At 39.7% G+C, this 10,632-nt stretch overlaps 1 non-coding gene across 1 annotated transcript; it reads left to right on the forward strand.

Annotated features, from left to right (window-relative positions):
* Positions 1-9,557: 9,557 nt before the first annotated feature.
* Positions 9,558-9,757, forward strand: LOC145351451 (U2 spliceosomal RNA). Its single transcript, XR_013888403.1, has one exon. It is a non-coding gene; the product is annotated as a U2 spliceosomal RNA (small nuclear RNA).
* Positions 9,758-10,632: the final 875 nt, after the last annotated feature.

A 10,632-nucleotide genomic window follows, 5' to 3' on the forward strand; every position in this document is an offset into this window, starting at 1 on the left:
AATTCAGACAAGCCATCTTATAAGTCAACATGACATATGTCCATTTTGTGTCACACAGGATGAGCTGGTAAATGGGCAACTTAAACTTGTGTTACCTAAATGTATAAACCCCCTAACTGTTTAATTATTTGCAAGAAAAAAGAAAAAAAAGAAAAAGAAAGCTTAGAGAAGGATGTGGGTACTAGCGCTCTTCTAAGCTAGGCAGACCCACCCTCATTCACAAACAATAATGCTCTCAACAACCATCACAACTAGGTTAATTTATGCAACAAGAATATTAGTGCATAACATCTTTCATGCCTCTGGCAATTATGGAACATCTTGAAATAAGATGGAAAATGCATGTAGGCTCTTTGTCCTAAAATTACTGGCCACCATTGCACACTTGCTGCTGGTATAACTATTAGATTGACCAATTTCCAGGCACATATGTTTTAAAACTTATACCAAAGAATAAGGACATATATTTCATGCAACACGATAGTTAGGAATTTCTTTGGGGGATTGTTAATCATTCAAGTAATATTTAATTATTCCAACAAATCAATATTTTCCTTCCTGCATACGGATTTTGATGAAAATATATACACCAGTTCCTGGTTGCACCCACAATATCCGTTCAATGTCACTTTCATAGCACATCTAACAAGCTTGACACAGTAACGCATGTATTAAACACCTGCATGTGTTTCAAAATACAACACTATAAATTTAAGATCAGATTTCATTTTAAGTGGAAGGGAAGGTAGTCTTCTGAAACAGGTAATCTTTTAAACTGTTTGTATATTTTCAGACTGCATTTTATAACAAAAGCAATTCAACTCCACATACACTTTTATCATTTTATAATGGTCACTGGAGATAATTACCTTCATGTATCATTGCAGAATATTTCTTAATTAGGGGGAACAAAACTAAGTAGAATTATATGTTCAAAATGACAGAAAATAAAATGCTCAAGGGCTGAAATTAAATATAAAATCATAAAGTCAGAGAGTTGGCATGGTAATGGAATACTATCTACTTGATTGCACATTCCAGATAACTTTAATTAATTGTGTTATAATCTCAGTGCAGACCAATAACATTTTTATCACTTATTGCAGGCAGGGTTGCCTCTTTAGATCTCCCCCACCTGTTCTATAGTTGTAAACTACCTGTAGAATACAAGCATCACTAACATTTAGAGCATAGCCACCTAAGATCACACTTTCCTGACTTTACTTTTCTACTGAGACTTGCATCTAGGAAATTTCTTTCTCACACTTCGCAGATTGTCTATCACAGACACCTAATTCGTTGTTAGTAAGGTCCTTCAGTTATCAAGAATTTTAAGCCATCTTAGTCAGCACACAGAAATTCAACTGAATTCTGCTTGAAAAAGATGTTCCTGGCATTCAGCTTATTCTGAATGAAACAGTTTGAAAATAATAATCAAACACAGTAATCTATTCACCCCTATAATTCTTTATTTTGTTGTTTATTACCCAGAGCAATTTGGTCTTATGACCAGTTACAGGAAATGTTTTTAAAATAAATGATCTTCCATAAAAGAGTATCATCCCAAAATAAATATAGGATTTCCTCCTCAAAAGCTCCACTGCAATTGGAAAATATAAATCTGTATTTTCAAATGTATTTAAGAAATACACATTTGTGATGCATTAATCGTTAGATCTCATTAAGTGACTGTCCAGCAAGCATAACAGAGCCATGTTATGAACTCGACTGATAATCTTAAATTGGCTGTTAGTGTAATTCTCAGCAGACTCAGGATTGTTCAGTAAGTGCTATCTAGTTGCAGAATCACAACTAATATTGGGCACTATGTTCTGAACGTTGCAAGTATGGGTTAGTTGAGTAAGATCACTCCTCTTGTTGCAAATAGCTGAAGGAACACACTATTTGACACAATCCACCAGCTGTTGGAAGGTATGGCCTAAATATCTGGCATCACACCTGCACTAACAGTTATATACCACATTAATTATTTGTGTGACAGGCAGAATATATTTTTGGCTTGACAGCATCCTATTTTTGGGCAATATCACATATGCTGTGACTGCAGTGTGAAATGGCCAACTCCACCTATTGCTCAAACACCCATTGCAAGCTCTAAATGTAGCTCACTTTATGTGTGCATTTCTCTTTCTTTTTTTTTACAAGTTTTATTTGCCCTTAAAATATCATGGGCTTTAGGGTGCTTTGTCACAGTACTTTTTCTACATTTCAAAACTAGCATCCAATCTTGTCTGAGTTGATATACTCTGGCTGGAATTTTCTGCCTCCCCCCTCTGCCTTGAACTTTCTTGTTCCATAAAGGTCCATAGGCTTTTGCCTGGTTTGCCTATCCCACCACAGGGAACCCACTGTGAGGATTGACTTTAGCGGGACCAGAAGGTCCTGCTTGCCAGAAAATCCTGCTCTCTGTTTCTTCTCTAGATGTGAGATCAACTTTTTGTGATGACCTAACATGATTAAACAGGATAGAACTCTAGCGATTTTGAGGGGATGGGGAGGTGGGAATTTTCTGCTCCTGTTTGCAGGGGTGGGATTGAAGGCAGGTTTTCTCCAAAATGCAGTTTATATTGACAGAATGTGAAGGATTTATGAATAAGTGGGGTGTTCGGGGGGATTTCTATATTTAATTTCTTGAATTAGGCTCCCTTTGAAAAGTGCACCCTGATCATTTAAAACTGAAGTTGCTGGCAGGGTCAGTATCATGTTGTGGGCCCCACCACTTTCCTTTTCCAGCTATGAGTTGAACAATCCAGAGGGGAAAGCTGTCTTTGGGGCTGATGGTTTCCTCACTGATTTCCCCATCCTCTGCACCGCTCTGCCTATTTTTTGGGAAAACTTGGCCCCAAAGTTACTCTAAAGCTATTCTGCTTAAAGTTAAAAGCAAAATAGTTAAAAACTCCTGAAGCCTGACTTCCAATCTTAAACTCTAATTTAATCTTATTGGCAACACATTTCTGAAATGCCATAGTACCAAGCAATAAGAAATCATACACATACATCATCAAGATGGTTGGAAGTTTCCTTTTTTGATGCCAAAACATACTTGAGAGCCTGCCTTTAGTTGAACACGGCCAAATTTCAGCAAAATTGATCTCACTGTAAAATTCCACAACCTCGAGACGTCACTGGTTATAAGCACTTTTGTTTACTTCTCATAGTTTCCCTTTAGCGTCATTTGTTTCTGCAGGCAGTTTCAGAAATGCCTCCCTCCCAAATTTTTCACCCTACACAGATGTGACTTTTCTGTCAATTGTTCTACACTGCCATGAACATGTGGCCAAAAGAGCTAAAAATAACTTGAGGATTACTTTGCTCACAATGGGAGTTTCTACTTTAACGTCCATATCATCCAGTCGCTTTTCAAAACCCTGAGAAACTAGAATCACTTTAGCTTTACAAGTTTCATTAGCAAGGGCTTTTTCCATACAAAAGATTAACAAAGCTAGGAGGTCAGATAGCTCAGTTGGCTGGGCAGCTGGTTCGTGATGGAGAATGACACCAAAAGTGAGAGCGGTCTCTCTCTCAAAGCCTAAAGTCCTCTGGGATTATGGTGACATTTCGTTTTATTTAATAATGCTGGCTGTCCCCTATATGGTGCTTCAGAATAAACTTCAAATTCCTTTTGATGTGGCACTCTTTTAAGCTTACCCTCTAGTTTATTGGCAGCCACCGTCAAGGTCATGAGGACTTCTACTTCCAGCCTTATCTCGAGAATTTTGCACAGCTCTCTTTTCATCATGTAATGTATTCAAGCTGTGGCCTTTACTTGCACTTTGCTGACTTTTGAGACCGCTATTGTAGATTCTCCGCCTCTTCTATGTTTGGAGGCTCTTTCTCTGCTATGTAATTGCTTTCTAATGCAAGAATTTCTCTCAGCCTCACTATTCAAACATGCTCTGTGCTTTCTTATTTTCCAATCTTTGACCTCATTCTGTCAGTCCATGTGTTTCAGTTCTTGGCCATCACCTTGAACATTTCACCAATAGTCAAACCTGTCAGTAGCTTGTTCTGCATGTGTCCACAATAGTCACATCCCTCCGTTTACAGTACCCCCCTGGAACATATAAGAACATAAGAACATAAGAAATAGGAGCAGGAGTAGGCCATCTATCCCTTCGAGCCTGCCCCGCCATTCAATAAGATCATGGCTGATCTGTTGTGGCTCAGTTCCACTTTCCCGCCCTCTCCCCATAACCCTTAATCCCCTCTCTTATCAAGAACCCATCAACCCGCTTCTTAAAAATATTTAGCGAGGCAGCCTCCACCACTTCAACAGGCAGAGAATTCCAGAGGTTCACCACCCTTTGAGTGAAGAAGTTCCTCCTCAACTCCGTTCTAAACCGCCTCCCCTTTATCTTGAGGCTGTGCCCCCTAGTCCTACTGTCTTTTTTGAGCGGGAAGAGTCTCTCCACCTCTATCCTATCCATCCCATTCATCATCTTATACGTCTCAATGAGATCTCCCCTCATTCTTCTAAACTCTAACGAGTACAAGCCTAGTTTATTCAGCCTCTCCTCATAGCTCAATCCCCTCAACTCCGGTATCAGCCTAGTAAACCTCCTCTGCACTCCCTCCAGGGCCAAAATATCCTTGCGCAGGTGCGGCGCCCAAAACTGCACACAGTACTCCAGCTGCGGCCTCACCAATGCCCTATACAGCTGCAGCAAGACCTCCCTACTTTTATATTCAATCCCCCTCGCTATGAAGGCCAGCATCCCATTCGCCTTCCTGACCACCTGCTGCACCTGCAAGCTGGGTTTTTGCGACTCATGCACAAGGACCCCGAGGTCCCTGAAACCCAAGTATCTACTTCAGGCAATTGGCCTTTGGATGTGATGGCCTGGTCATCACAATCACTCAGCCTATCTTCATTCAGCTTCTGCTCTGTTTTATTCTGTTTCATAGGACTCATATCTCAAATGTCAGAACCACGTAAAAAACGTTCCCTCAAAATGGCTGTGAGTTAAGTATTTGTGTGTATATATGTAATTTATGAGTGAACCAATTTAAAAATAATCCAGCAAACAAGTTGTCATCTTAAATGAAATAGAAGTTAGTTTATTATTAAAACTATTGCTGAAAGTTGTTTCAGAAAAACTAATAAAATTATTAAGGAAAATACAGTTACAAAGATTAAAATGCTATAAAAGGAAAGAAGATATTTATAGAGGAATGTTTTAAACCAGCCTCTGTCAAACATCATTATGAGCCCATTGCTGGAATTCCTTCTTTCCAAAGTGATAAGATTGAACCTTGAGATTTGATTTCGTAGCTCTGGTGATTTTTGCAGTCGACTATATGAAGATTTAAATGTCCAAATCTGGACTCAACAGCTTTTTGGGAAAGAGAGAGGATTTCCATGAATTTTGCAGTTATGGCACATGCAGATTGCCTGAATTATTTTGTCAGACAGTAATTTATTTCTTAATACCTTCCTCTTTGTTCTCCCTTGGCCAAGAACCCTGTCTGAAGTTATTTCTCAGAGTTTGCTCTGGGGCTTTGCACACAAAATGGTTCTTCTCAAATTTCATAGAATTTCAAAACTTTAAAAGACTGCTATCCAAAACTGTCAAATAATGCCTCTAAATTAGTTCAATAGAAAACTCATATGGACTCGAAACATTAACTCTGTTTCTTTCTCCACAGATGGTTCCCAACTTTCCGAATTTTTTCAGCATCTTCTATTTTTATTCCAAGTTAGAAATTGGGTTTGTCCCAGTCTTGAGGCACAATGTCATCTATTGTCTTCTTAGCAGAGATAATTAACCTTTTAAACATCTCAGTCATTAACCTGAATGGTTCGATTTTCCCATGTTTGATAAGAAATAAAGAGATAAGAAAGAGCTATTCTTATGGAAAGTACAACAGATTGCTGCTTACACTTGCGGAAATTTGAATTGAAGTTCAAATGTTTTCACTGGTCTGGTTCTGTCGACCTGCAATCCACCTGGAATCTTCCAGTGCCCAATTCTTGAGAATTGACATCTGTATTGAGGGAAGATCAATCTCTTCTGTTGGGATGAGCTCCACTTGAACTAAGCTGGGGCCAATGCTATGGCCGATCATATAATTAGAACTGTCATCAGGGCTATAACCTAACAGGAGGTGGGTGGAGAGGGCACAAATAAAGGTAAATTATTTAGATATAATTGTCATTAGAGACATTTATAAGATAATCAGGGCTAGGAAATAAATATTCCCGTATACACAACATTTTGAAAGGATGGACAGAATGGCAAAGGTGGAGGGATAGCCCATGGTTGACATAAAGACTGTGGCGAGAAAGGATCTGGGTTAAGAAGGTCTTAAAGTAGAATCAATATGTATGGAAATTTGGAATAGTGGGATTCAGAAAACAATGGTGGGAATAATTTATGGACCCCCTAACAGTAGTTATGCTGTTGCACAGAGCATTAAATAAGGCATTGTTGGAACTTGTAACAAAGGAAGTGGAATAATTGTGTGACACTGTAATCTCACATAGACTGGGATATTGAATTAGCAAGAGTGGTCCAGAAGATGAGTTTGTACAATGTTTTTGTGACAGTTTCTTGGAGCAATACGTTGTGGAATAGACTAAGGATAAAGCAATCTTAGACCTAGTATTGAGTAATGAATCAGGGTTAACTAACATCGTAATGAAAGATCAACTGGGAAATAGTGATCATACCACTGAATTCCATGTTAATTTGTAAAGAGGCATATCCCAATTCCAAACAAAAATCTTAAACTTAAACAAAGCCAATTACACATGGGTGAAAGGAACACTGGCTGAAGTTAATTGGGAAATAGATTAAAAGATATGGAGGTAAATGAACAGTGGCTGGTAAAAGTGAGAAAAATTCTAGAAGTAAAAATTCTATAAGATGGCAAGAGAGTAACCAGGGAAAGAATAAGGACTATTATGAACCAAGAGGGCAATCTATAGGTGGAGCCAGAGGACATTGGTAGAGTGTTGAATGAATAATTCACATCCATTTTCACCCAAGAAAATGAGGACAAAGGCATGGAATTCAGTGAGTGAGATTGTGAGTTTCTTGACATAGGGTATTGGAGAAGTTGGCAGCCTTAAAATGGATAAATCTCCAGGTCTGGATGAATTGTATCCCAAGCTATAGTGGGAGGCAAGGGAAGAATATGCAGGGACTCTGACCCAAATTTTTAATTTTTCTCTGGCCACTGGGGAAGTCGTAGTAAGAAGAATCACAACACCAGGTTAAAGTCCAACAAGTTTATTTGATAGTAAACCCACAAGCGTTCGGGGTTTGCCCCTTTGTCAGGTGAGTGTTGGGAAGGGGCAAACCCCGAAAGCTTGTGGGTTTACTATCAAATAAACTTGTTGGACTTTAGCCTGGTGTAGTGAGACTTCTTACTGTGTTCACCCCAGTCCAACACTGACATCTCCACATCACTAGGGAGGTGCCAGAGGCCTGGAGAATAGCTAATAAGGTTCCATATTTAAGAAGGCTTATAGAGATAAGCCAGGGAACTACAAACCAATGAGTCTCACATCAGTGGTAGGGAAACTTTTGGAGAAAATTCTGAAGGAGTGAATCCATCTCCACTTAGAGAGGCAAGTGTTGACCAGGGATAGTCAGCATGACTTAGTCAGAGGGAGGTCATGTCTAACAAATTTGATTGAATTTTTTGAGGAAGTGATCAGGTATGTAGATGAGGGTCATGCAGTTGATGTAGTTTATATGGATTTCAGCAAAGCCTTTGACAAGGTCCCACATAGAGACTTATAAAAAAGGCAAAATGCACATTGGATACAGGCTAATTTGCTAAAGTGGATTCAAAATTGGCCTAGTTGTAGGAGACAGAGTGTGATGACAAAATACTGTTTAAGTGACTGGAAATCAATGTCAGTGGTGTACCACAGGGATCTGTTCTGGGTCCACTGTTATTTGTTATTTATATAAGTGGCATAGATGACTATGTGGGTTGTAGGATTATAAATTTGTGGATGACACAAAAACTGGCGGCCTGGTTAACAGAGAAGTTGAATGTCTTGGGCTACTGGAAGATTTAGCCAGAAAGGCCAAATGGGCAGATAAGTGGTGGATGGAATTTAATCCTGAAACATGTGAGGTGGTAGACTTTGGAAGGAGTAATTTGACAAAAAGTGTTCAATGAATGCAAAATACTGGGAAGTTCTGATGAACAATGGGACCTTGGCATGTTTGTTCATGGATCTCTGAAGGCGGAGGGGTACGTTAGTGTGGTGGTGAAAAAGACATATTGCCTTTAGACATAGATTTCAAAAGCAGTGAAGTTATGTTGGAGTTGTATACATCTTTGGTGAGACCACAACTGGAGTACTGTGCGTAATTCTGGTTGCCATATTATACCATGGGAGTGATTTCACTGGAGGGGGTGTAGAGGAGGTTCACCAGGATGATGCCTGGAATGGAACATTTAAATTATGAAGAGAGATTGGATGGCCTGGGTTATTTTTGTTGGAGCAAATACTGAGGGGTGACCTGATTGAGGTGTACAAGATTATGAGGGTCATAGACAGAGTGGATAAGGAGCAGCTGTGCCCCTTAGTTAAAGGGCCAGTCATGAGGGGATTTTGGTTCAAGGTGAGGGGCAGGAGGTTTAGCGGAAATGTAAGGAAAATCTTTTTTATCCAGAGTGGTGATGATCTGGAATGCACTACTTGGGAGGGTGGTGGAGGTGGGTTGTCTCACATTCTTTAAAAAATAATTGGATGAGCACTCGGCTGTGTATGAGCACATCAGGGCTATGGGCCAAATGCTGGTAAATAGGGTTAGGTAATGAATTCAGGTGTTCCTCATGTGTCAGTGCAGGCTAGATGGCCCAAAAGGCCTCTTTTGCACCGTACAATTCTGTGTGCCTGTCAATCTATGTAGACATGGAATAGATTCCTCAAAGCTGCAGAAGGTAGCTTAATATACCTCTCTATACCCTTTTGAATAGATCAAATGAACAATAAAGTGAACAAATTAAAGCGAGTGTCAACCCATGGGTAGGCCACAAAAGAAACTTAATTACCTAAACCAAATTATCATTCCCAGGACGATGATGTACCCCAGCTCTTGTGCCTACTGGTCATGGAAGACTTGAAGTGGATACAGTGTGTTACCTCTCCTAGGCCACCTGGCCATGAATGTAGTTGTGGTAGAGGAGTAGACAAGTGGCTCAAATGACCCCCTCAACCGCCTGCTGCCTGGACCGGTTAATGGCCAACTCGGCCAGGCTCAGGAGCAAGCCCACAAGGAGATCCACGCCCCTCCTCGCCCCCTTCAGCACTTTTTAATAAAACAAAAAGATCAATAAATAAAAATGAGAGGGGTTACAGCCTCTGGTGGTGCACTGCAACGAAAACACTTCGAAAGGAAACCGAACTAAATTATAGTGTCATAACCGGGGATGATGATCATGCAAGTGTCAAGTATATGTGCACAATTAATTATCTAATGAATACCTCCATGAATAGACACATCCTTAATGCAAAATAGCAAACGACATTCAAATTCCTCTGAACATCACTATTTAAGAGTTTCTCCTGTCTCGCTTCTCAGCCTTTTGGCTAAGATCAAGTGTAGTATCAATGTGCTATGCTTGGTTGAAGTCATTAGGTTACATTTTAGCTTCACTTGAAGCAATTTTTTAAAGCGGCATCTCAGCCTTTTGGCTAAGATGTAAATGAGATCAAGCCTTGGAGGAGGAGCTTTGCCTACTCCAATCAGCTTGGATCATGTAGATCAAGCTCAAGAGAGGAGGTGAGAGCCCTGTCTTGTCAGCTTGGATCGGGAATGTCCCAACTTGTTGAGATTCTGAATTGGACTTGATTGATTGAACTGGGATAAAAACAACCAAAATAAAATCTGTTTCCTATTCTACCAACGCAGAGTGAATATTCTCACATTTCCCAAATCATACTTCATTTGTCATTTTCTTGTCAATTCACTTGACCTACTGCAGGCTTTGCATAACCCTTTGCATCACAACTTACACCTCCATCTATCTTTGTGTCATCGGTTAACTCATTTAAACCTTTAATATTGATTATAAATATCTGAAGGCCAAGCACTGATCGTTGCAGCACCTGACTAGTAATAACCTGCCAATCTTAAATTCTTTCTCTTCCTATTCTCTGTTTTTATGTCCTTTAATCAATCTTTCATTTATGCTAATATATTATCTTTAACCCAGCAGGGGACAGTTAGCTCAATTTGCTGGATGGTTAGCATGTGAATCAGAATAATACCAACTGCAGATTCAGTTCTCATTCCCACTGATGTGGACTGAAGACTAGCCTCCTTGCATTGCAACTGAGAGTGGAAGGCAATGCCAAAACCACCAAAAACTGCCAAGAAAATAACACAGGAGAAAACAGCTGACGTCGAGTCTGGGGTTGGCCTTCAGGTGGAGCTCATATGAATGAATGAATTCCACATCCTTTTATCTTGTGCAACAACCTTTCTTGTGGCAACACATCAAATGCAGTTTCTCCATTATCTACACTCCTCATTAGTGGTCTCAAAAAATTCTAACACAATTTCCATTTCATAAAATAATATGCCTAACCATATTCTGATTTTCTAACTCCTTTTACCACTTCAGTGATAGATTCCAGCACTT

The sequence above is a fragment of the Carcharhinus amblyrhynchos genome, chromosome 1 (assembly GCF_965287045.1).
Source record: "Carcharhinus amblyrhynchos chromosome 1, sCarAmb.v2.hapA, whole genome shotgun sequence".
Classification (NCBI taxonomy): domain Eukaryota; kingdom Metazoa; phylum Chordata; class Chondrichthyes; order Carcharhiniformes; family Carcharhinidae; genus Carcharhinus; species Carcharhinus amblyrhynchos.